The sequence below is a fragment of the Cryptomeria japonica genome, chromosome 7 (genome assembly GCF_030272615.1).
Source record: "Cryptomeria japonica chromosome 7, Sugi_1.0, whole genome shotgun sequence".
Taxonomy (NCBI): Eukaryota; Viridiplantae; Streptophyta; class Pinopsida; order Cupressales; family Cupressaceae; genus Cryptomeria; species Cryptomeria japonica.
The window spans coordinates 281866838-281890678 of NC_081411.1; positions in this window are offsets into that span (position 1 = coordinate 281866838).

The following is a 23841-nucleotide window of genomic DNA, read 5'->3' on the forward strand; positions in this document are numbered from 1 at the left end:
AAAAGAGTGCTAGGAGATGTAGAAATATACCATAATGCCCCCCTTTTTTCTCTACTGATTATATGGTCTGTTTCTATCTCCCATTACCTCTATTGTAAATTTCACTTTCTCAAGGTTCGTTCACTTTACTGTGTGAATACTTTATTGTAGAATCTTAAAAAATGCTTCTTTGAGAAGAATTTATGAGTTGCAGATATATTACATAAGTATCTTCCAGATACCATTAAAAAGAAAGGTGGGAATTTGAAGTTAATAAAACACCAATCAGGATGGTTTCTCATCCAGATTCCATATTTGATTTTGTTTGTAAAAGTTTGTGATTTTGGTGTTGGCACTAGTGCATGTTATTCCCAGTCCAATGAGAAACTGCACAAATAGTACACAGCATATTTTATTGCTTTTTAGAAAGTTTGCTCCCTTTAGATGCAAAACTAGCAGCATCGCAAAAAGAGGTCATGTGTTTTAAAAGTTATTCTTGTCTACTGTTCAATTATTAGCAACCTTCTATTCAAAGATTCTAAATGTGTGGCATGCAAATGTAATTTAAGGGTTTACATGGTTTTTAATTTGGATTTTAGTAGGTAAAAAGTTGAATGGATAAGATCTAAGTTTTACTTGACTGCAAAATCAGACACTGTCAAAAGATTGAAATCTAATTAACACTATAAAAAAGCAGTTATTAATACACCCGACAATGGATAATTTAAAAACTTTCAAAAACACAAATAAATATCTTAAATGCAATTCTATTTCCAGAAACTTCTTACAAACAAAAGTTATAAGTGCTATTTATGTGAAGATTACTTTTCTATTGTATGAAGACCTTCAAGATTTGAAACAGAAGGTCATAGACTGAGTTTTTTATATTGGCTATTGATTGACTGATGGTATGCTATTATTTACTATTATGGGAACACATTTGTCAAGTGTAGCCCAATGGTCTGTGCAGCTGTTAATGAGAAAACAGTTTTGGGGCAGGTGGGTTTTGTCAAGTGTATAGAGCCCAATGGTTCAACTTCATGCAGCTATAATTAGAACCTGTTTTTGGTTAGTTTCTTAATCTTGCACATTGCCATATATTCTGTTCTCAATGCATTCAAATCAAGGGGCATAGATCATTTTGTTGGAACTTAGTTTTAGACCTTGGATTTATGTACACTTACTATTTAATATTATTTAGGGAGAGGACAAATTGCGAGTACATCTTCTCTTTATGGATGTGGGTTTACTTTATATTTAGACCTGACAGGTTTTGTTTGGATTGTATGATGAACATCGGATTGACAAATTATTGGTATATATAAATACTATTTATTTTAATTTATTTGTGTCTGGTTGATATGATTATTAGTTTACAATTTAATTTACTTTATAGCAGAGGCCGAGGTGTGATTGGGTAGTTGTTTCATTTGGTGATTTTAATTTTTTTTTATATATTGTGAAATTAAATTTTATCATGTAATAACTGAGAGTTAAGTAGTGAATAAACACTTATGGTTAACAGTGTTAGGTAGTGAAAGATGAGATTATAATACTTTTATTTCATCACGATGATTAAGAATTTTTAGTTCAGTAGGATTATTAGGGAAGGGGTCTAGTTACCACCTATGTTCTATTAACAGTTCATTTCTTGCTCATCCAAAGCTTCAATTATTATCTTTAAAGAAATCTAAAAAATGATAATTAAAGGTTCATTAAGATATTTCTTAGTTAAAATTGGATTAGTTGTGCAGATTTTTGAGATGGTTGTAGTGTACAGTTGTTGGAGCATCTTAAAGTAGTTCATCTTAAAGTAATTTGTGCATAAATATTGGTAAAAACAATTATTAGAAGAAATTAGTTGTGCAAATTTTTGAGGTGGTTGTAGTGCATAGGGGGCATCTTTAAGTAGGTTTTGGTTGAAACCTATAAAGGTGGCATCTTTAAGTAGGTTTACGTTGAAACCTATAAATGACCACTTTTTGAGCTTTGTGCACATATTGAATCATCCAACTGGCCCCTCTTGGACCAGTCCATCTTTGGTCCCGGGTGTGGCTTATTTCCAACACCAACATAAATAAATAGAATGTTTTGAAGAAAGATATATTGTGAACACTTGAAGTGTAGTCCTAGTATTGGAAAGAGTATTGTAAACATTACTTTTTGCATCCTTAAATATTTCTTTCATCATGGAGAAAAAATTATTGAACACTTAAAGTGTAGTGTTAGTAGTGTAAAGAGTATTCTAAACATTACTAGCATCTAAAACACAACACAAGCTTTTAGGGTTGGTTTGAGTGTGGATAAAAGGATATTACAAACACTATTAAGTAAATGTCCTAGAGATTTTAAAAACACATTTAAGTAATATTGGTTTTGGAATAGAGATTGGGAATACTAATTTTTGTATATTTTTTTAGAACATATACCTTATAACATTTATAAAAAAGAACAATGAATATAAGAACATTTATTAGAAAGCACAATAAATATAAGAACATTTATTAAAAAGAACAATAGACATAAGATCTAATCTCTTCCTTTTTCCTATTAATTTTTTTGAAACATCTAATGCCCTCTTATTTTATTTTATTAATACTATTCAATTATGATCTCATCATACTGAATAATTAAACACTTCTTCAAACACTTTAAATTTTCAAATTTATAATCACGATATACTACTACTTTTTTTTTTTCCTTTAAATTTTATTTTTATTAAAATACATTTAAAACTAATACTTGTCTCTCTCTCCGTTATTTTCAAAATCCACGACCATATTTTCTTTGCCACTAAATATTAATAATAATAATGAGCGATACTTGTAAAGTTGCCAAGCATTTGTCGCCCTTAGAAACCACTTAACTCTTTGACGTAGCAAACACATTGAAATAATATTAAATTACTTTATGGACAAATTTCGTTTTCAATAATGTTATCCATTTGACATAATGAGACATTAGAGCAATATAAAAATCCTGAAATATTTCTTTATCCACTTTCAATTTTAATATAGTTTATACCTTGGTGGGGCCACTTTTGAAGGGCTCTAGGGAAAAAAGAGAAAATGCAGTCAAGTTTGGAATCACTTGTTTAATAAGTGAAAATGTGAATGGGTTTTTGACCATACTTTTTGTAGAGGAATCCAACAAGATGGCAAATTAAGGGAGTGGGTATCTCGCAAAAAGATGATAAGGGTATTAAAGAATATAGTTTTTTTTGGCGGTGCCCACTAAAGAGAGTATAATATAATTGCAATTCATTGACTTGGATAAAATAGATTTATATGAGGCAATGTGATGTCAACTTAGCTCTATGTGCTCTATGTCATATGAATTGTTTTTTTAATCCAAAATATATAGATAGATAGATATCGACGATATTTTGTTTTTAATAATAGATTGAATACATGAAAGTATATATTTAAGTCAAAGTTACTAATAATTACAAGTAGAGAGATTTATAGGATGCATATTATTTTAAAAGAAATTGTACATATGTATGTTCAAGTTTTACTTTTTATTTATTCATTTCTCCACTTTATCCCAAATAAAAAAGTTCTGATGTTATCATGATTGATTATGTTATCCATATGTTTAGATATTTTTATACTCATTTATATAAGTTTCAAGATGGTTTACTCGATATACAAAATATATTTATGTGTAAAAGTGGAAGATGTATCATTACACATTAGCACATTGTTCTCACACGAGGCATGCAAAAACTATAAGAGATACTCATGGCGTTCTTCATGCATTTGTAAGTCGTGAAGTATATCAATATGTGATGTATATGAATGCATGCTACAATTTATCAAAAGTATATCATATGAAATAGTAAAAAGATCCAAAGAAGAGTCAACATGGACATCAAAAAGAGTCTCCATGGAATATATATATATATATATATATATATATATATATATATATATATATATATATATATATATATATATCTGTGTGTGTGTGTGTGTACATATATATCATACACACATACACATACACATATGGGATTTCTTAGGACCACTAGAATGTGAAGAATGAAAACTTTGAGGAACATAGGTCTAAAAGCAATAGTTAAATAAACTCTAAAATTAGATGATACATAATTGAATGAGATATATGGGAAGAGCACCAATAGTGGATCACGTTGCAATAGCCAATCACTCCTTGTGCACCCAACCCCCCAATTACTAATTTTAAAGGAGCTAGAAAAATGATAATGAAAAGTCCATTAATAAGTTTCACATGTACTAATAGCCAATCACATTTTAGCTTTTTTGATCCATAATTGGCCCATTTGTGCACCACTACTGGGACATTTGTGCACAAGTACTAGCAATTTTGAGTGGACGGTTATTTGAACATCTTTAAGTAGGTATCAGGCGATACTTTGAAATGTGTACTTTTTGACCCTTGTGCACATAACTAATCCCACAACATGTGTTATTCCTACCCAGAAGCCAAACCCTTAGCTATAAGCAGTTAAGTCGCATACGAAGACAACAAGAAAAATCGTCAACTTTCGATGTACCATTTAAGATTTGTGGGTGCACAAAGTTAGCTATAACCACTACTAATATGCTTCCCCTAATAAGCATGAAACAAATAAAACCATTAATTTTGTTCTAATCAATGCATTACCAAAGGCATTAACTAATGTTAAACCATCATAGATATGAATATAGTATAAAGATGAAAATGATCAAACACATAAATTATCATCTTCATTACCAATAAATGGCTTTGATTTTAATATTTAAAATGATTTGATTATTAAACCAAATCATCTTAGAATAAATTACTCAATCTTATCATTAAAACATAAAAAACTACCACTTCTCACTAAATCAGAGAGTTTTTTAGTGGCGAATCTTCGCCAATTGGTGAATTTCATTTTTTTTTTGAGGAAATGGTGAATAGTCTGGGGCAACATAGTAGTCAAATCGCCTAAAATTTTGGGGTTAATGGTACACTGTATTCTGGCTTCGCCATTGACCACACTCCGTTCTACGTGCATGCCTGTAATATTCGCCCGAAATCACTCGGATGTGGGTATTAGATCACCTTCGTTATTCACCAGAAATAGTAAAACGACCACGTACCCAGGACCTAATTCGCCAACGGTAAATTAAATGTTCATTGCACGCGTCGGCCAAATTCGCCAATATCAATTAAAAAAGTATAAGCATTCGATGACCCATTTCACCCCGCTTAAATCAAGATGCATTTTGAAACGCCCGCGCAATTCGCCAAAAATGCAATCATGGATTGATATAAATACACTTTCTTACAATTTGTTCATGTCTGATTAGTAAATTTGGGAGCTCTCGATTCGCATTCCGCAATTTGAGTTGGAACGTCAAAGTTCATTGTAGGGTGGATGGCCAAAGTTACAATCCCACAACATAGGCCTAGGCATTTCTGATTCCCAATTCAGAGAATTGAGAAGGCATAAAGGTGAGTAATCATTTCTTCATACTTGATACTATTAGTTTTAACTTTTAATTCGTAGTGAGAGGTCAAGACTCAAGATGTCATAGTCAGACATGGGTGAGACTCCTCAGGGTGGTGAAGGGATTGAGATGTCAGACAAGGGTGAGACTGAGACACCTCGGGGTGGTGAAGGGATTGGGATGTCAGACAAGGGTAAGACTCCCCAAGGCGGTGAAACTGAAGGGATTGGGAGACCATCAAAACGCCCAAAACTTAAACTTAAAGATAGTACCATGAAGTCTTTCTTTGGAATTGACAAAGTTTCTGGTCCATCAACTTCTGTAGTTGCAGAAGCCATTCATAGTAGCTCACCACCACCGCAAGGTGGGACTGTCATTGAGTTAAATGCATCAAATGAGGATGACAATACTGACATGACAAAATATGTTCTAAGGGATACACACAATGAGATAATTCACTCGGATGCAAATGCTAGTACCGAAGATGATGTTGGTAGGAAGAAAAGAAAAAGGAAAGTAAAACTGGGGCGAGAGTGGGAGATGACAAGGAGTTTTAAAATTGATTAGGTAGCAAAGTACCCATTCATTGATCCAGTCCCAACAATGATGAACAACCAACAGAATGTAGGTGTAAGATTTGTAGCTGGAAAACTAAAAGAGAGAAGAAGATGTAGCTAAAGCTTGACACCACAGAAAATAATATTGGTAAGGTTCGTGAAAAATAGATCATAGACGAAAAGGAAACACCAGTAGTAAGATGGAAATCAAGTGAAGAATGTCTTCATGTTAAGTATGCTGCGAATGAATAGCATAACCACAAAATGACACCGATTGGTAATAGTGGATTTGGAAATACAATCAAGGCTAGGCTTGAACATGCAACGAAAGATGCAAACTTGGCAAAGACTATTCAGATGAGTGTTATTTTTCATATCCCATCGAGAGGGCATCCTATGAAAGATTTCCCAGAATTTAGTAATTTATTATCTTTTTTTAATGTTCCTTGTCAATAAATGCTGGATGGGAAATGACAAACTGTCTCGCTGAGGTGGAAAAGCAAAATTTACAAGAGAGTGTAAAAGAGTCAAATTTCATTTCATTATCCATAGATGAAGTTACTGCGGTAGATAACACTGCTTGGGTTTGTATGCATGTGTATACCGTAAAAGAACACATTTGTCGAGCTCATCTACTCCGTGTTCGTAAAATGAGGGGCAATTCAACAACAGAAAATTTATATTTGGAAGTTAAGAAAGCTTTGAATAAAATTGCTGGTATGGATGACTTGATAATTGCCAAGAAGTTGGTGTGTGTTGGAGCTGATGGAGTTGCAGTAATGCTAGGTCAAAGGACCGATCTTTGCGCAAGATTACAAACTAGTATTGCACCATACATGGTTGGCATTCATTGCATGGCCCATCAAATGAATTTAGCTTATATAATTATAAGCAATTTCCCTACAGTGTCAAAAGTTGAAGATCTGGTCCACGAGCTCCACTCATACTTTTGCCGAAGTCCTAAACATTTTGCAGAATTTTAGATTTTTGCTGAAGGAGTAACAGCAGGAAACAAGCTTCTCAGGGATGTTCAGACCAGATGGATCTCCTTGCATGGACCAGTGGAATGAGTTCTAACAGAATATCAATCCTTGATTGGACTAATGTATGAGCAACGCCTCACAGTAGACAAAGCCCCTGGTCTCTTACATAAGTTAAGTGATAGAGAGACTCTGTTAACTTTAGCTAGTCTTCTCCCCATGCTGGATTCAATGAACAAACTTGTTAAGAAAGCCCAAGACAAAAATATGTATATCAATGAGTATAGGATTCTACGTAAAATGACATGCTTGAGCCTGGATGGTCTATATTCAGATCTAACAGGACGAAGCCCAAATTTTTTTAGGTGGCAGATAATTATAGATTTGAATCATGCTGATTTTTTTTTACATTTCAATACAAAAAATGAGTTATGTATCTTTGTAAAAGGATTTCAGATACCAATGCACCAATCTAAGACGAGCAAGCAAGGCAGAGCACTACCAATTAAAAAGGAAGATTTTGACAGGATTGTTAAATCTGTTAGTGATAATTTGAAGTCTATTGCATATGAACTTTCAACTGAGATTCATGAAAGATTCCCTTGAGAAGAAATACTTGGAGCCATGGGTTGTGTGTATCCTCAATTTTGGCATTCAATTGGAGATAATCCAAATGACGCAAAGGTGTTTCATAAAAAACTAGAGGAATTGATATTGACATTTTCAAAAGATGCATATTGCAATGGACAACCAATAGAAGGAATTTTAAATTCAGATCATCTTAAAAAATAATGTAAAAACTTTGCATTGTTTTTGAAACAACAATTGGTTGACTTGGAGAATCCATTTGAACCTGGATCAATCACAAGGCTTTAGAAAAGGATAGATCAAAGTGAAGCATTGTGTATTGCAATACCAGAATATTTGAAACTTGTTGATTTATGTCAAACAATGATATTGAGGTCGGTGGAAGATGAGAGAGTTTTCAGTGCATTAGGGCTTTTGAAATCAAAGATCAGAAACAAATTAGACAAAAATTTGGAAACTTGCTTGAGGTTGCTTGTAACTCAATATAATGTTAGAGATTTTCCATACGCTAGGGCACTGGCAATCTGGAATTCCATGTGTGAAAGACGAGGGTTGTGCAACACTTTAAAAGCTGGTGGTGCAACTACTAGTGCTAGTGCTGAGACAAATGATGGATCATAGACTCAGAGTCAACATGAAGACGAAGAAATTTTTGAATACCCGACTTAGAATGAAAATGAACCTATTAGTACTAGTCAGTTTCTAGATCTTGAGTCCATTTGGGATATAGAAGCCTCAGATTGAGTCACTGAAGTGAATTACAGTCAGTTTATAGGTATTTATAATTACACTACAGTTCTTGAGTCATATTACAATTTCAATTTGCAATACTATAGTTGTCATTGATGATTTTTGATATTGTATTCCTTGAATTTGTCAATCAAAATGAATACTTATTTCATATTTTTAATTGTGAATTTGAATTATTAGTAAACAATTAGAATTTATTTTCTGAATTATTAGTAAATAATTGAATTATTAGTAAATTGGTTCCACATTATGTTGAACATGAAATGCAACAATTTGTGTCACAAGATCCATAAAATTATTCATATTACATAACTATTAGAACCTTTCTATTGTTCTACATTAAATGCTTAACATGATGCTCATGGCGATTAGGGTTTTGAGTTTGTTTTTTTGTCTTAGTTGGCTAGTAAACCAAAGTTGTCGTGCGTTGAAAATCTGAGTTGTCCTCTCTTTATTTGTGAAGCATTGCATATTGCAATACCAGAATAATTGAAACTTGTTGATTTATGTCAAACAATGATATTGAGGTCGGTGGAAGATGAGAGAGTTTTCAGTGCATTAGGGTTTTGAAATCAAAGATCAAAAACAAATTAGACAAAAATTTGGAAACTTGCTTGAGGTTGTTTGTAACTCAGTATAATGTTAGAGACTTTCCATATGATAGGGCATTGGCAATTTGGAATTCCATGTGTGAAAGACGAGGGTTGTGCAACACTTTAAAAGTTGGTGGTGCAACTGCTAGTGCTAGTGTTGAGACAAATGATGGATCACAGACTCAGAGTCAGCATGAAGATGAAGAAATTTTTGAATACCCGACTTAGAATGAAGATGAACCTGTTAGTACTAGTCAGTTTCTGGATCTTGAGTCCATTTGGGATATAGAAGCCTCGGACTGAGTCACTGAAGTGAATTAGCAGTCAGTTTATAGGTATTTATAATTACACTACAGTTCTTGAGTCATATTACAATTTCAATTTGCAATACTATAGTTGTCATTGATGCTTTTTGATATTGTATTCCTTGAATTTGTCAATCAGAACGAATACTTATTTCATATTTTTAATTATGAATTTGAATTATTGTGAATTTGAATATTTTCTGTATTCTTTGACTCATGAAAGATTCCCTTGAGAAGAAATACTTGAAGCCATGGGTTGTGTGTATCCTCAATATTACCAGAATATTTGAAACTTGTTGATTTATGTCAAGCAATGATATTGAGGTCGGTGGAAGATGAGAGAGTTTTCAGTGCATTAGGGCTTTTGAAATCAAAGATCAAAAACAAATTAGACAAAAATTTGGAAACTTGCTTGAGGTTGTTTGTAACTTAGTATAATGTTAGAGATTTTCCATATGATAGGGCACTGGCAATCTGGAATTCCATGTGTGAAAGACGAGGGTTGTGCAACACTTTAAAAGCTGGTGGTGCAACTGCTAGTGCTAGTGCTGAGACAAATGATGGATCACAGACTCGGAGTCAGCATGAAGATGAAGAAATTTTTGAATACCTGACTCAGAATGAAGATGAACTTGTTAGTACTAGTCAGTTTCTGGATCTTGAGTCCATTTGGGATATAGAAGCCTCAGAATGAGTCACTAAAGTGAATTAGCAGTCAGTTTATAGCTATTTATAATTACACTACAGTTCTTGAGTCATATTACAATTTCAATTTGCAATACTATAGTTGTCATTGATGATTTTTGATATTGTATTCCTTGAATTTGTCAATCAGAACAAATACTTATTTCATATTTTTAATTGTGAATTTAAATTATTAGTAAACAAAAAATAAACAATTATTATTTCATCTCTAACTCGCAGATAAATTTCATGTTTAACAATTTAAGTGGCGAGTTAGTGAGTGTTGGTTTGGGTTTAAATTGCGAGGTCTCTAGTTTTTTGGGTGTTAGCATTTTATGTTAGCGAGCTGAATATTGTTAATGAAATTGCTTTGGTCGCGAGGTCTCAAATTGGTTTGATGCCATGCATTATAGCCACGAGAGTTAGCGAGTAAGTCATTAATGGTCTGTGTGCCACTACTCGTGCCTATTTATGAAGGTAATTAACATAAAACATTGATTTTTGTTGGTACTCGTTGGGTCGCTATGGTCAAGAGATAAATAGTTTTGAGATTTTACGGTTATTGCTAGCTCACAGACCCTTTATCATCAAGTCAATTTAAGTCGCGAGCTTGTGAGTACTGGGAAATTTTAGTTGTCACTACCTCGCAAGATGTTTTGCACTTGACCATTTTGTGTTGCGAGGTTGCGACTGGGTGTGATTTTATGTTATTGCAAGGTCGCGAGGTGTTCGCGGTTAAGTCATTTTAATTTGCGATCATGCTATGTGGTTGGTATCGTAGCTTAGTTGGTTTCGTCGCTTGCTCACAGGTTTTGAAGTTGTTTAGCATTTTATGTTGCGATCTGGCGACAGGTAAGTTTTGGTGTGATTTTGTGGTCATCGCATGCTCGCGGGTTTGTAAGTCTTAAGTCAAAAAGTGTTGCGAGCATGTGATGACGGTTAAGTGTCTTGTTGTTGCGGGATCGCAAGGGTTTAAGTCAAGTTAAGTTTCGAGTTGCCAGCTTGCGATGAAATAAGTTGTTTTTTTAGATTTGCAGTGGTTGCCAACTCACAGGTAAGGAAAGAATATTACAAATGTTGTTGCGAGGTTGCGATTGAAGGGCTTGATGAAGATCAATGGTTGTCACTCACTCGCGAGATTCTTTGAGGATTCCTAAAAGGGGCTGCGAGCTTGCGATTAAGAGGATTTGGTAGCATTGTCGCTAACTCGTTGATTACTTTCCAAATTGTTATAACCAATTGCAAGTGTGCGATTAAAGATGGGGATTGACACGTGGGCTTGTTTGCCGAGTTCTGTAAAAGTTTTGAATGGCAATCGCCAATCAAATAGAAGGGCATGAAGTCAAATTTCGCTTGAGTACTTCAGCTTTGAATTAATGCCACAATAGCTAGTTCATGCAAGTGTGGTAATTAATGAGACTTGAGAGAAGTGACGGTGCCCAAATACCATAAATTGCATGATTGAGTCAAGATTTTGTATAATTACATTAATGCATTCTATCTTCGAGGTAATCCAGTGAATTGAGCTCTGCAACAATGTTGGAGAATTCAGAGTGTTGGGTGTGGGAAAATTTCAGAAAATTGGTTAAGTTTTTCTCCTATAGCTAAAATGAGCAAGGCGACGAGTGGAACTGGAGGTTCCATCCAAGCCCAAGGCCATGACAAGTGGAGGACCTAGAGGTTCCAATCCCAAGGCCACTAAGGAAAAGAAGGATAAGAAATACAAAGAAGAATTTGTACATTTGCTGCCAGGGACTTCCATTGCTTTGAATACAAATGATTTGGCATGGAAATATTTATATGATTGGTTCTGCTCTATTTCATTATTTCTGGAACAATAGGGTTAAGGGTGTCCCGATGTCAAACCCCTAGGATTTAAATATGGCAAAGTTAATTATGCTAGATGTGTATGTTGATGTGGATTTGATCAAAGAGTTGGTCAAACGCTATTGTTCAGTATCTAGGGTAATCGGAAGAAAGAACCAGTTTGCCCTAGTTTCAATTAATATAGCTAGCTTTGTTAAAGCTTTCTAGATTACTGGTGTTGCATGTATAGATATAGATTTGGAGCGGATTGCAGAGGATTATGACAAATACAAAGGTGTTATCAAGAAGCATGCAATTTCTAGATACATGCCTAGGGTGAATAGGAAACTAGTTATAATTCCAGATAGTATCGAACCACCATTTGACATCACACCTTTCCACCACTATATGCATTGTACAATCTATGGATTATGCAGAGTGTTGGGTTTTGATGTAGATTCAACAGTGTCAGCTGAATTACTGATGATGGCTATGGACATTCAACACCCCGATAAATTGCTTTTTCTTTTTTGATAACTTTACTACGATTAGAGTCTATGAGTGTCCTCAGCCTCCCCATATTTTACCAAAATTTGTTCCAATTAGGATTGCTTTTATGGAGTTTATTTGGCAATTGACCCTAGTTGAAAAAGAATACCTTGACAAACACATGAAGGGGTTCTCTTCTTCCTAGGCTTTGGGTTGTGTCTGATTTTACCACTGGTAGGAGTTCCTTTGATGAAGTAAACAATTTCCTTAAACAATATAGGTTGGTTAATGTTCTGTCTAGATTATGTGATCCTAAACAATTTATTAAACGTGCATTGCCAAAAATGACACCTTGGGCCACAATAAAGGACCATGAACCATTGGATGATGAAGATGTGGTTAGAAATTTGCTGAGAAAATAGGAAGTACAAGAAAGGAGAAGAAAATGGAAAAACTTGATGAGAGTTGAAGCTGAATTGAAGGTTGTTGACCCTAGTTTATCAAATTTTTGCCCTGATAACCCGTACCTGGAGAGGTTTAACATAATGCTGAGTTTATACGAAACTCTGATGGAACAAATGCCTCAAATTATAGAAGTGGCTGCTCAGCAACAAGACCCCCAAGATGGACATTCTTCACATGGCAAGAGGCCACTTAGCGTGTTTGTTGATGATGTAGAGAGTGGGGATGAAGTTCAATCTACCTGAGTGCCAACTGCAAAGAAATAAAAAGCCAAAGAGGTCGGTACAATTGTGAGGAGAGACCTTGCTAGAGCAATTATTACAGAACAAGGACACTACTTTCATCAAATAAGGACACATCTCAGAGAAGCTGGGAAAAATGAAGAACAGGGAGAAACAAACGAAGCCCTTGCTCAAGGCTTTGATGAGCGTGTGATTTTGTCAAATGAGTTCATGAAAGATGATGACTTTATTAAGTTAGATGAATTTAAAAGTTTTTTGACAAGGTTGAAACAAAATCAATTAAGACAAAATCCGATCATAGAGGAAGGAAATATAGAAAAGAAAGAGGAGATCATCAAGGCACTGCAGGAATATGATCCTGACAAGGAGAAAATATCTATGGAACATGCAAGACAATTGATTAAGAGTACTGGTATGATTATGATGCCTAATTAGGATATCCAGTCTATTTTTATTATTGATCAGATTAGGAAGCAAGAGGACCCAATGTTTAAAACTGAATTTGAAATTGGAGATGTAATAAGAGGATCATGATTTAATCCTAAGTCAAAGACACTTGATTCTTGGTCTTTGGCCCCTTCCAGTCAAAAGCCCCACCTTCTAAATATCCAAGTAGAAAAGAAAGATGATAGAATGATCTGGAATTTGCAGAACACAACTGACACAAAGATTGCCTCATTTTTTACTCAAGTTTCTTTCATGATTTTATAAAAAATAGAGGATTTGTCAAGAAGATACACAGAAACATATAGCCAATTGATTGCATTATCTAAAAAAAATGAAGAGACACCGATGGAGAAGGGCGCTCTGGAGGAAGAGTTAGTGGAGTTGAAAGAAAAAATTGCAAATGAGCCCCCTCCAATACAGATTACAGAACAAGTACAAGAAATACCAGTTGATGTGACATAAAAAATGGAGAAATACACAGAGAAAATTGAAAGCTTGAAAAGGAACAAAATGTCAAGGCTATCTATGTTGTGTTAGGAATTCTGAAACACAGGATTAATGTATTGAAAGGAAAATTGATGGTAGTGCATGATTTGCACATTTCTTTGAAAGAGGCAAGTAAAACATCCTTTGCTTTTGTCGCTTTTCTTGGACCTTTGTTCAATGTTTGGTTAGGAAGAAGTAGATTAATGGATAAGCTAGATACTGCAATGATGTATAGTGACGAGTTCCCTCCCAAGATCAGTGACACTAAAGACATGGTGGAGGTAATGAATGCAACTTATGCATTTTTCACAGGGAAGGATGTGCTTATAAATGAAAAATTGCAGACATTTGGGGAAGGTTATAGTAAATTGGTACCTTCAATTTATGGTATTAATGGAGATTTGAAATCAGTTTCTGATTGGACCAGTGAATTTGATTTGATTTTGGAGGAAGAAGAAATAATCAAGCATATAGATGAACAGGTTGATGTTGATTTCCTTAACGGTATGCTTGATTCACTGTTCAAGGTTGAGGTTGACCATGCAAAGTTTATTGTTGAGGCCAGGATAGTTATAGATGCCAGATGGATAGATTCAGTTGCAAAGTTGGAAGAGGTAAAGGCATTCAGTTGGCCAACAAACAAAGAGGTGGACAGGTGGCAAGCCATGTTAAAGCAAAAGAAGAAATGCCAGGTTGGTACCCAAGATTCCTCACAGTAATTCTAAGCTTGTTGAATCCTCATCTTATAAAGGGATTCCAAGATTAATTTGAGAGGGATGGCCAATTTTTCTTTTTGATCGGTAGAGAGAGATGGCTAGTTGGCCTCTTTTATTGATGTTGAAAACTCTGATATAGTTATAATAGTTCAACTGTTCAAGAATCTGATAAGTGCATAACTGAATCACATTTTGAGTTTACTTTCTGATATCATTATGAATATAATATCAATATCATTTGTAGTCTGAGATCTTCACATAATTATCTTTGTGTTGAATTTATGTTTTCATTGTGAATTGAATGGTCAAGGGTTTTTCAGTTTACATATGAATCTAGGTTGTGTATGTAATGGCATATTCATTCCTATTTATCTACAAATGAATCTTATTGAAGTTTATTATCAGGTTGTCTTTGAATTGTAAGTGACTCTATGCCCTAGGATAAGGCACTGGTCTATTGTCTTGATGTTGACTTGGTGAAATGACCTTCTAATTATAATAGTTGATTCATTATGGTGAATATGTTTTCTTGTTTGCCTTTGATTATGAAATTGTGATTTGTCTATAACATCTATCATGGAATTGGATCCTCAAAAGATATTCCCTTTAATTGAGTTGCATGCATGTTTTACTAATTATATTGTATTCCTATCTATTGTGGTGTTTGATACTTTCATTCTTAATACTCTTATGATTTTATATGCTATGGATGTTTATGTAATATATATGGAGGCGTTCAATGACTATCATGTACATGTTTTCCCTCCTCCATAAAGTTGGCATTTACTCTTATCTATAATTCACCCACCAATTGCAATGAGGTGAATCCTTAATATGATTCTAGACTAACAAAATTTTTGCATTCCTAGGCATAATAGGAAGCATTAAATGAAAAATTACATACACCATAACAACGCAACAAATGAAAAAAGTTAAAACTCATGATTCTGATCATTTGAAAGAGAGAGAATTATACACCAGAGAGAAATATATCAGAATTTAATTTTTATTGAATAAAATTACTACTTCCGTTGACCACCACAAAATAAATTTATATATAACTCCTTCAAGAACCTGCACAAATCTTGACACTAAATGCTTTTTACTTGCTTTGTAAATGACAATACAACTTTCTCCCTTCACCTAGAGTCTAGAATCACTACTGGAACCAAAAAAGGAACCCCAATGGCTATACAACTTGCAAAACTGCTTGAGCCATGCCATTATCACCCCGATGCCTTCGGATGGAATGTGAGATGTTACGTTCTGTCCAACAGATCATTTCCAAATAGAGGAGGAAGCCTTCATGCCCAAGAACATAGAAAATGGAAAGAGGAGCTCGAGCCTTCATGCCCACGATCAGGGAAAGTGGAAAGAGGAGCTTTAGGGTAAATGTAATATGTTGGGGAGGGTTTTTAGCTTCCATGTCATCACAAAGATGACTGGCTGCCACTCCCCATCCAAACAAATCCTTCTTTCATTCCTTTGTGGGCTCCTTCTTCAAACCCCCTGCCATCTTGTGGCAGAGTAGAAGCAGAGGATGTGCCATGCTTGGCCTTTCTTGATAAGAAAAGGCTTTCACACCCCCTCTGGCAATCCTTCTCACTTTCACAACCCCTCTGACAATAAACAAACTCACATAGGCGAAAAAAAAAAACACCCATCCGGTATCACAAAGCACACAACAACTCCATGCATGATCCTGCTCAAACATCATCTTCCTTTTTGAGGAAAAAACCACTCTCAGAAAATGAAAAAGGTTTCTTTTCTCTTCTACCAATTAAGTCACCACTCTATTGTATTTATAACCTTTTAACACTTCATTTGGTGATGCTCATTCACGTGAAAAATCATCATTTTGGTATTTTTCAACATGACTGTAGACTCTAAAAGTCATGCCTATCAAATCCACTGCATCCTGCTAAGGCTCATCTATTGTGAGCGATTTTGTTCTGATTTTATTCCTCCTTGATTCGACAAATTCTGCTTCAGAATCCCTGATAAGAAGTAACTTGAGCTCTGATTTCTCAGAGAAATCTGTGATCTCCCATCTCTAACTCAGAAGCTATCCAATCCTTTTATGCCTCTGAAACCGTCATCCTCACTTGTCTAATCAACCTCGACTCATAAGAAACCTTCAAACTAGTCCCTCAGAAATGAGTCGACATCCAAGCCTTAAAAAATCCTCGTACATATTAGCTTGCCACCACAGTTGTCGCTAGCTCTCATGTTTGTTTAATGTTAGCATTTTTAGGTTGCGAGCTAGTGACCAGATAGTTTGTGGTTAATTTTTATGGTTATCGCCAGCTCATGAGGTAAAATGTCTGAAGACGTGATCAAGCCACGAGCTAGAGACAAGTTGGTTTGGGTTTACATCGCGAGGTCTCTAGCTTTTTGGAGGTTAGCGTTTTAGGTTATCGAGCTGGAGATTGTTAATGAAATTGCTTTGGTCGCGAGGTCTCGAGTTGGTCTGATGTCATACATTATAGCCGCGAGAGTTAGCGAGTAACTCATTTCATATAGTTGTCGCTCTCATGTTTGTTTAATGTTAGCATTTTTAGGTCGCGAGCTAGCGACTAGACATTTTGTGGTTAAGTTTTATGGTTATCGCCAGCTCATGAAGTTAAATGTCTGAAGACCTAATCAAGCCGCGAGCTTGCGAGTGAAGTGCTAGCGGTTAAGAGATAAATAGTTTATGGTTGGCGAGTACGCGACAAGGGTTAAAGTTGCCACTATCTCCAAGTCGCTGTGGTGATGAGGACTTAACATTTTGTGATCGAGAATTGGCGAGTGGCGGTTCAATTTCCCTCAGTCGCTAGATCTTGAGGTTATGAAGGCTTAGCATTTTCAGCTTGCAAGTTGGAGATAGAGTCGTAAGGGCTTGTCGCTAGGTCGTGAGATTTTCTAATGGGCAGTCTTTCAGGTAGAGAGTTGACGACTGTGCGCCACGTGTTTTAATGACTTAATATCTTGAAATCGCCAATATTTTTTTTTTATGGTTTAAAAATAGCTTAAAATCACCAATATTTTATTTTTTATGGTTTGAAAATAGGTTGAAATCACCAATTTTTTTTTTAATGGTTTGAAATAGGTTGAAATCGCCAATACAAATATTTTTCTGGTTTTAAAAACATTACGATTCGCCCATGCAAATATTTTTTTGGTTTTAAAAACATTACAATTTGCCATGATTTTTTACAAACTTTGAGCGATCGTGGCTAATTCGCCAATGGAGATTATTATTTTTTCTCCGTGAACCACAAAAATTTGCCAGTAAAATTAAAATTTTCCTCGAGAATTATACAACTTTCGCCAGGTTTTTACACCTTGTCCAAGGGGGGGTTTCTTAAAGTTTTCCCTGCGCCAAATATACTATCAATAGACCATAAGCTTGAGGATAAAGAAGGACTAGGTGAACATGTGTATCTAAATCACTAGGATATTGAAGACAAGATGGAGCAAGGGATTTACATGAAGGATAATTTGTAATTAAAGAGAAAATATATCATGGGATATATAAATATATGTTCACCAAGCATAACTTTAATACATGAAGGAAGATCCCTACATGTATCATGAGGGCACTGGCTATCCCGACAATAGATCACCCCCTATAACCAGTGCCTAAGATACCTAAATCTAGCCTTTGACAATCACGACACCCAACATCCTCCCTTGCCTGCCAACAGATCTATGCCACCTCAGGAAAAGTGCATTTTCTCGAGTGTGCTTTTTTCCGTGCCTTTTTTGCTACTTGGAAGGATTTTTTAAAACATTTTATTTATTCATTTGAGGGGGGTCCCCGCAACCTCGTAGGCCCTCAAGCCCCCCTCCCGAACTCCCTTGTGCTACTGTGCAACTAAGGGCCCACGAGTCTGTGGGGATCTCACTACCCTTTTTTTAAAAAAAAGTTAAAAAAATAAAAATAAAAATAAAAAATAAAACATTACAATTTTTTTTTATTTTTAATTTTTAATTAAATATAAAATAAAATATTTTAATATTTATAAATAAAATTAAAATAATATAATATAAATTTTTTTTTATCGATAATTGCTTTTGATTAGAGCTTGAACCAATGGGGCCACAGAGGGGGACCCCATCCCCGAGTACATTATGATGAGGTATTAACACCTCCGAATCTCGCAATTATCTCTCCTTATCACTCCATTCTCCTTATCACTCCACTCTCACCTTATCTCTCCAATCATCTCTCCTTATTGCTCCATTCTCCTTATGTCCCTTCTTTCTTCACCTCCTATCACACCTCCTTATCTCTCCACGGAACCACCTTATCACTCCAACACATGTTGCACGGGGATCAACCAAGTATTTTGAATGAGTTGAGGTATGAACACCTCAACAACAAACACCAATCATGAATCCATCAATGAGGCAACACCTTCATAACAACTCACATCACTAGCAACACACAACCTCGTCAGAAAGTGAAAGGGGTACAAACAACCCCCACGAATGACATCGCCACACAGATCGACAGTAGCAGCCTCATCAACAACTAGATGGGGTATGAATACCCCCTCACATGACATCATCACACAAGCTATATGGGAGCCACCAACGGTCAAACCTCAGTCAAACATTCATCCTACAAGCAATGTGAGTCGAACAAAGGACCTCCCCATTCTAGAGCTCGTGACTTTACTGTTACGTTGCAGGGTGAACCCAACTATAATTATATTTAAAACATTATAATATTTATAAATTATAAATAAAATTAATAAAATAATATTAAATAATAAAATTAATATTAGTAAGTTGTAATGATTAAATAAAAAATAAATTTATAAAATAAAATAAATTAAAATAATATAATATTATAGTCAAACATTCATCCTGCAAGCAATGTGAGTCGAACAAAGGACCTCCCCATTCCAGGGCTCATGACTTTATTGTCATGTTGCAGGGTGAACCCAAATATAATTATATTTAAAACATTATAATATTTATAAATTATAAATAAAATTAATAAAATAATATTAAATAATAAAATTAATATTAGTAAGTTGTAATGATTAAATAAAAAATAAATTTATAAAATAAAATAAATTAAAATAATATAATATTGCAGTAGTAGCATCTTTTTCTAATGTTGTCCCAAGTAAGACATTAATTATGGTTAAGAAACCTTAGAAATAAGTTGTTCTTTGAGCAACACAAACAATTTCATATTTTTTGCCACCAAGAAAAAATACCATACCATTTTCTTTCATGTTGTAAGAGTTGATATCCACATGGACCTAAATGAAATCACTTTGGATAATACAGCTAAGTAAGGACATCCACCTCTTTTAAGGAACAACAAGGTTGATCTGCCAAAATAGAACTAAAAGCAACTCGATCATTCAAATCATCCTCGTCTAGCCAACAACTCAAATCCTTCCAAAATCAAATACAAGTTTTCCCTACCAATCTATAAGACTTGCAATCAACAACTTTAGACTAACCAAAATTAAAAAATAAATAAATGTAGACACTTAAATTTGACCGATTAATTTAATCTGATCAAATCTCCTAAGGCACTTGGATTAGTTAAATAATTCATATTATTTAATTAAAATCAAGCATCCCTTTTGGCCAAATTAATTTAATTAATAAGGTTCATCTCCAATTAATTGATTAAATATCTTAATTAATTAATCCCCCTTTCCTCCCTCCTTTATTTGAATTTAATTAATTCAAATATTCCATTTTAGTCACATGTCTCCTACCTTTAACCCCTCTTATAACCTAACCTCTAAACTTACCTTTGGGTTCTAACCAACCCTATCCTCCTAACAAACCCTATCCTTTCCAGCCTCCTCCCTCACATGTGTGTGAGTATTCCCAATTTTCTAAATATTAGGAAATTGAAACCAATTTTGGGTGGTTTCCTTCCAAAATGGGCATGTGTCCTTGAGGACACATGTCATGCCCCTTTTTGACATTTGTCCCTCTTGGGGACACTTGTCCTCCCTTGTTGAGCCACCTGTCCTAAGGACAAGTGTGGAATTTCATTTCACATGGCATCCTTAGGATTGCCACTTGTCTTCAAAGAGGATAAGTGTTGCATTTACAAGCCTTTCATCTCCCTTCCAATTCCTATTTAAACCCCCCTCTTTTTCAAGCAAAGGGTCCACTTTCATTTCCATAACCTCGTAATGCATCATTTCATCCATGTCTTTTATCAACCATACTGTTATCATGCTAAATTTCATACTTATATCCTATTATCTCATACTCATATCTTGAGTCTCATTTGCACAATCCCTCATCATGAAGCAAAATCAAACATCAACGATGTCATTGAGCACACATCTGACCGGAGAACAATCCAATCAAGAGGACATTGGTTTACATTTACTTGTTGTTATTTAGTTTCCAATTTCCTCTTTAACAAGGTTCTCAATCTTGAGGTGTTTGAATGAATTCAGTGTTAGCTTAGATTGCTTAATTAAGTTTTCAATCACTCGTATTCACACACAATTTCCCTCACACAAAACTTTACTCAAATCTAGAAGATAAGGAAAATAACTAATAATTAGAAGATAAAGGTCCTAAGAGTTTGTCCAAAATAGAGCATTGCATCAAGAATTGACAATTCATAAAAGTTCCCATTTAACAAGAGACACCTCCTTTTTTATAGCATTCCAAATCATAAATCCTTTTTCAACCAAACTCATTCATGGAACCTCCTCACTAGCAACACCACCTAAATATTTATGACATAGTAAGTTAAGCAAGTTTTACTTTGGAGAGATTTTATGGTGACACATATTAAGTATATTTTTTTAATTTTATCTAAGAAAAACTAAAAAGTGTGGCTAGAAAGCCAATGGACTTAAGAATAAGGAACATAAGGATCTAAGAAAAGAGAACATAGATAAAAAGTTGGGTACATATAAATCCTCAATGAACAATAATAAATTAGAGGAACCTAAAACTGATCAAAAATACTAAAGAATCCTCAAAGAACATCTTTTTCTTCGACTCTACATGGATAATGAATGAAGTAAGAAATAATCAAAACAAACTTTGTGACTGTGTGGCACTTTAAGGGTTAAAGCCCTAAAATGGTACATAAAGGCTTATCCTAAACATAAAAAATAATGGATAGATATTAAAGATGAATTCTTAGATAATTTTTTGTATCTAAAAATTCCTTAAAAAGTGTAAGACAAATGAATGAGATGCTACACAAATAGGAGAATCAAGTGAAATTTAAAGGATTCATAGGAGCTCAAAGGAGATTTTTCTTAAAAACTAAAAGAAGAATGTTTTATTTCAAGAATTTTAACTACTATTTGACCATCAATATATGAAATAGTTTTTGAAACATATGAAAAAGTAACATAAATGACACCATGAATTGGAGCCCAACCATAGAGGGGGGGATCCTAAAATGGAAGAGAAAGGCTACAAAAATTAAAGTGGTTTTTATGAAACCCTCAAGAAAGCTAAAAAGTTTGTTATGTGGTATTTATAGTGAATGGGATGACCATGAAACTAATGATTGTCCATCCTTGTTATTTTGATCGAGAGATGAAGAAGAGGACAAAGCTTAGTCCAATCATGAATGTGAGGATAACAAGCCCTATCATGGGGGAATGCCAAGTGCATTTAATAAGAAAAATATGACTATAAAAAACCTAAATGGAGAGAACAATGTTATATGAAATTAGTTAAAAATGTGCCACCACAAGTCATAGAAGATAAAATTTATACCAATTATAGAAGTTGTTATAATATTAAAAGGCCCTACTAAAACGAGTTTGGGGGAGGATGTGGTAGAGGAAGGGGCCAAGGATAGGAAGAAAAGAAAAGAAATGTGGTGAGCTAGGATGTTATGAAAATGACTATAAGAAAGGATATTTAATAATAAAATATAATAGTTAAGAGATTACTCAACGTTTTCAATACCTTTTTATCTTTTATGGATCTATGTGTACAAGTAAAAAATATTGAATCTAAGTCACTAGAAAAAAGTTATAACCCACTTATTCTTGAATTTTGCTTCGAGAAAAAAGGATTTCCAAGTATTTGGTTCAATAGATGAATTTATAAATAAAATAGACTTTACTCAAATTGTCAAAGCAAAAATTATAATAAAATATCAAAGAGGATGGCAATGATATTACACTTTTAATTCCTAAAGTATCATGTTGATTTCAATTCCTAAAGTAGCATGATGATTGAGCTATAGGCCCTCTTCAAACAATTTGAAATTAAGAACATCCATAATTGTAAAATTTGTCATATGTAACTATAAATTATGCAAAAGGTGGAGTGAAACTAACTATTCATTATGTATAAGAAGCAAATTAAGAGTAAAAGAAAAAATAGGATATTGAATGAGACAATTGAAATAGTTTATTTTTTGTCGCATTTGAATAATAATTTAATAACTTTGTAATGTAATTGACTAAGATACACAACTATATGCTGAGAATAATAACCAAAATGAAAGTATGTTGGGACCTATGTTTGGTAACACATATTCATGTACCTAGATAGAATCACAATTCCTACGCATAAAAACATATGAAGTTATCAGGTTGAACCATTTAAATGTTGAGAAGGTTGAATAAAATTTACCAGCTTATATTTCTAGTCATAAAAGTTTAAATTAAAAAAACATGTCAATAATATGATTAAGTTTATGCTTTAATTAGGAGAAAACTAAAGTAATGCAATTTTCTATCATGATCTTAAAAGTATGCCTCAATGAAATGTAAAATAAGAGAAGAAGATAAAATGTAAAACAAAATGAAATATGACACAATATATATGGGAAAACAATTCTATAAAAAAATATAACAAAATGTAGACCTTTATATATTTACTCAAAACAATATTGCAATATATTGAGAACCTCTAAAAATATTGTAGTCCCTATGTCAACACTTTTGATATCATGTCAATAATTAACCTCAAACTCAAAATATGCAAATCCCTAAAATACGAATGGGATCATGCCAAACCACTATTCCAAGGCATTTTATATTTTCATCCTATAAAACACTATAGTTCATCAAAATCATGGATGCCTAAAGGGGGAATATAAGTCATGGTCAAGATTATAATGTCAATAAATATCTCCCACATACATATAAAATAGTCAAATAAATAATAAATAAATAGATGGATGTATTGATAAACATAAATACTTAATTAATATAATTCCACCAATTTAATTATTAATTATTTATAAACTCCTTGTAAATAGATATGTATTAATTGTTGGCATTGAGTTGCCCTTGATGTCAACCAGTGAGTAAGAGTTTGCTAGAATTAGAGA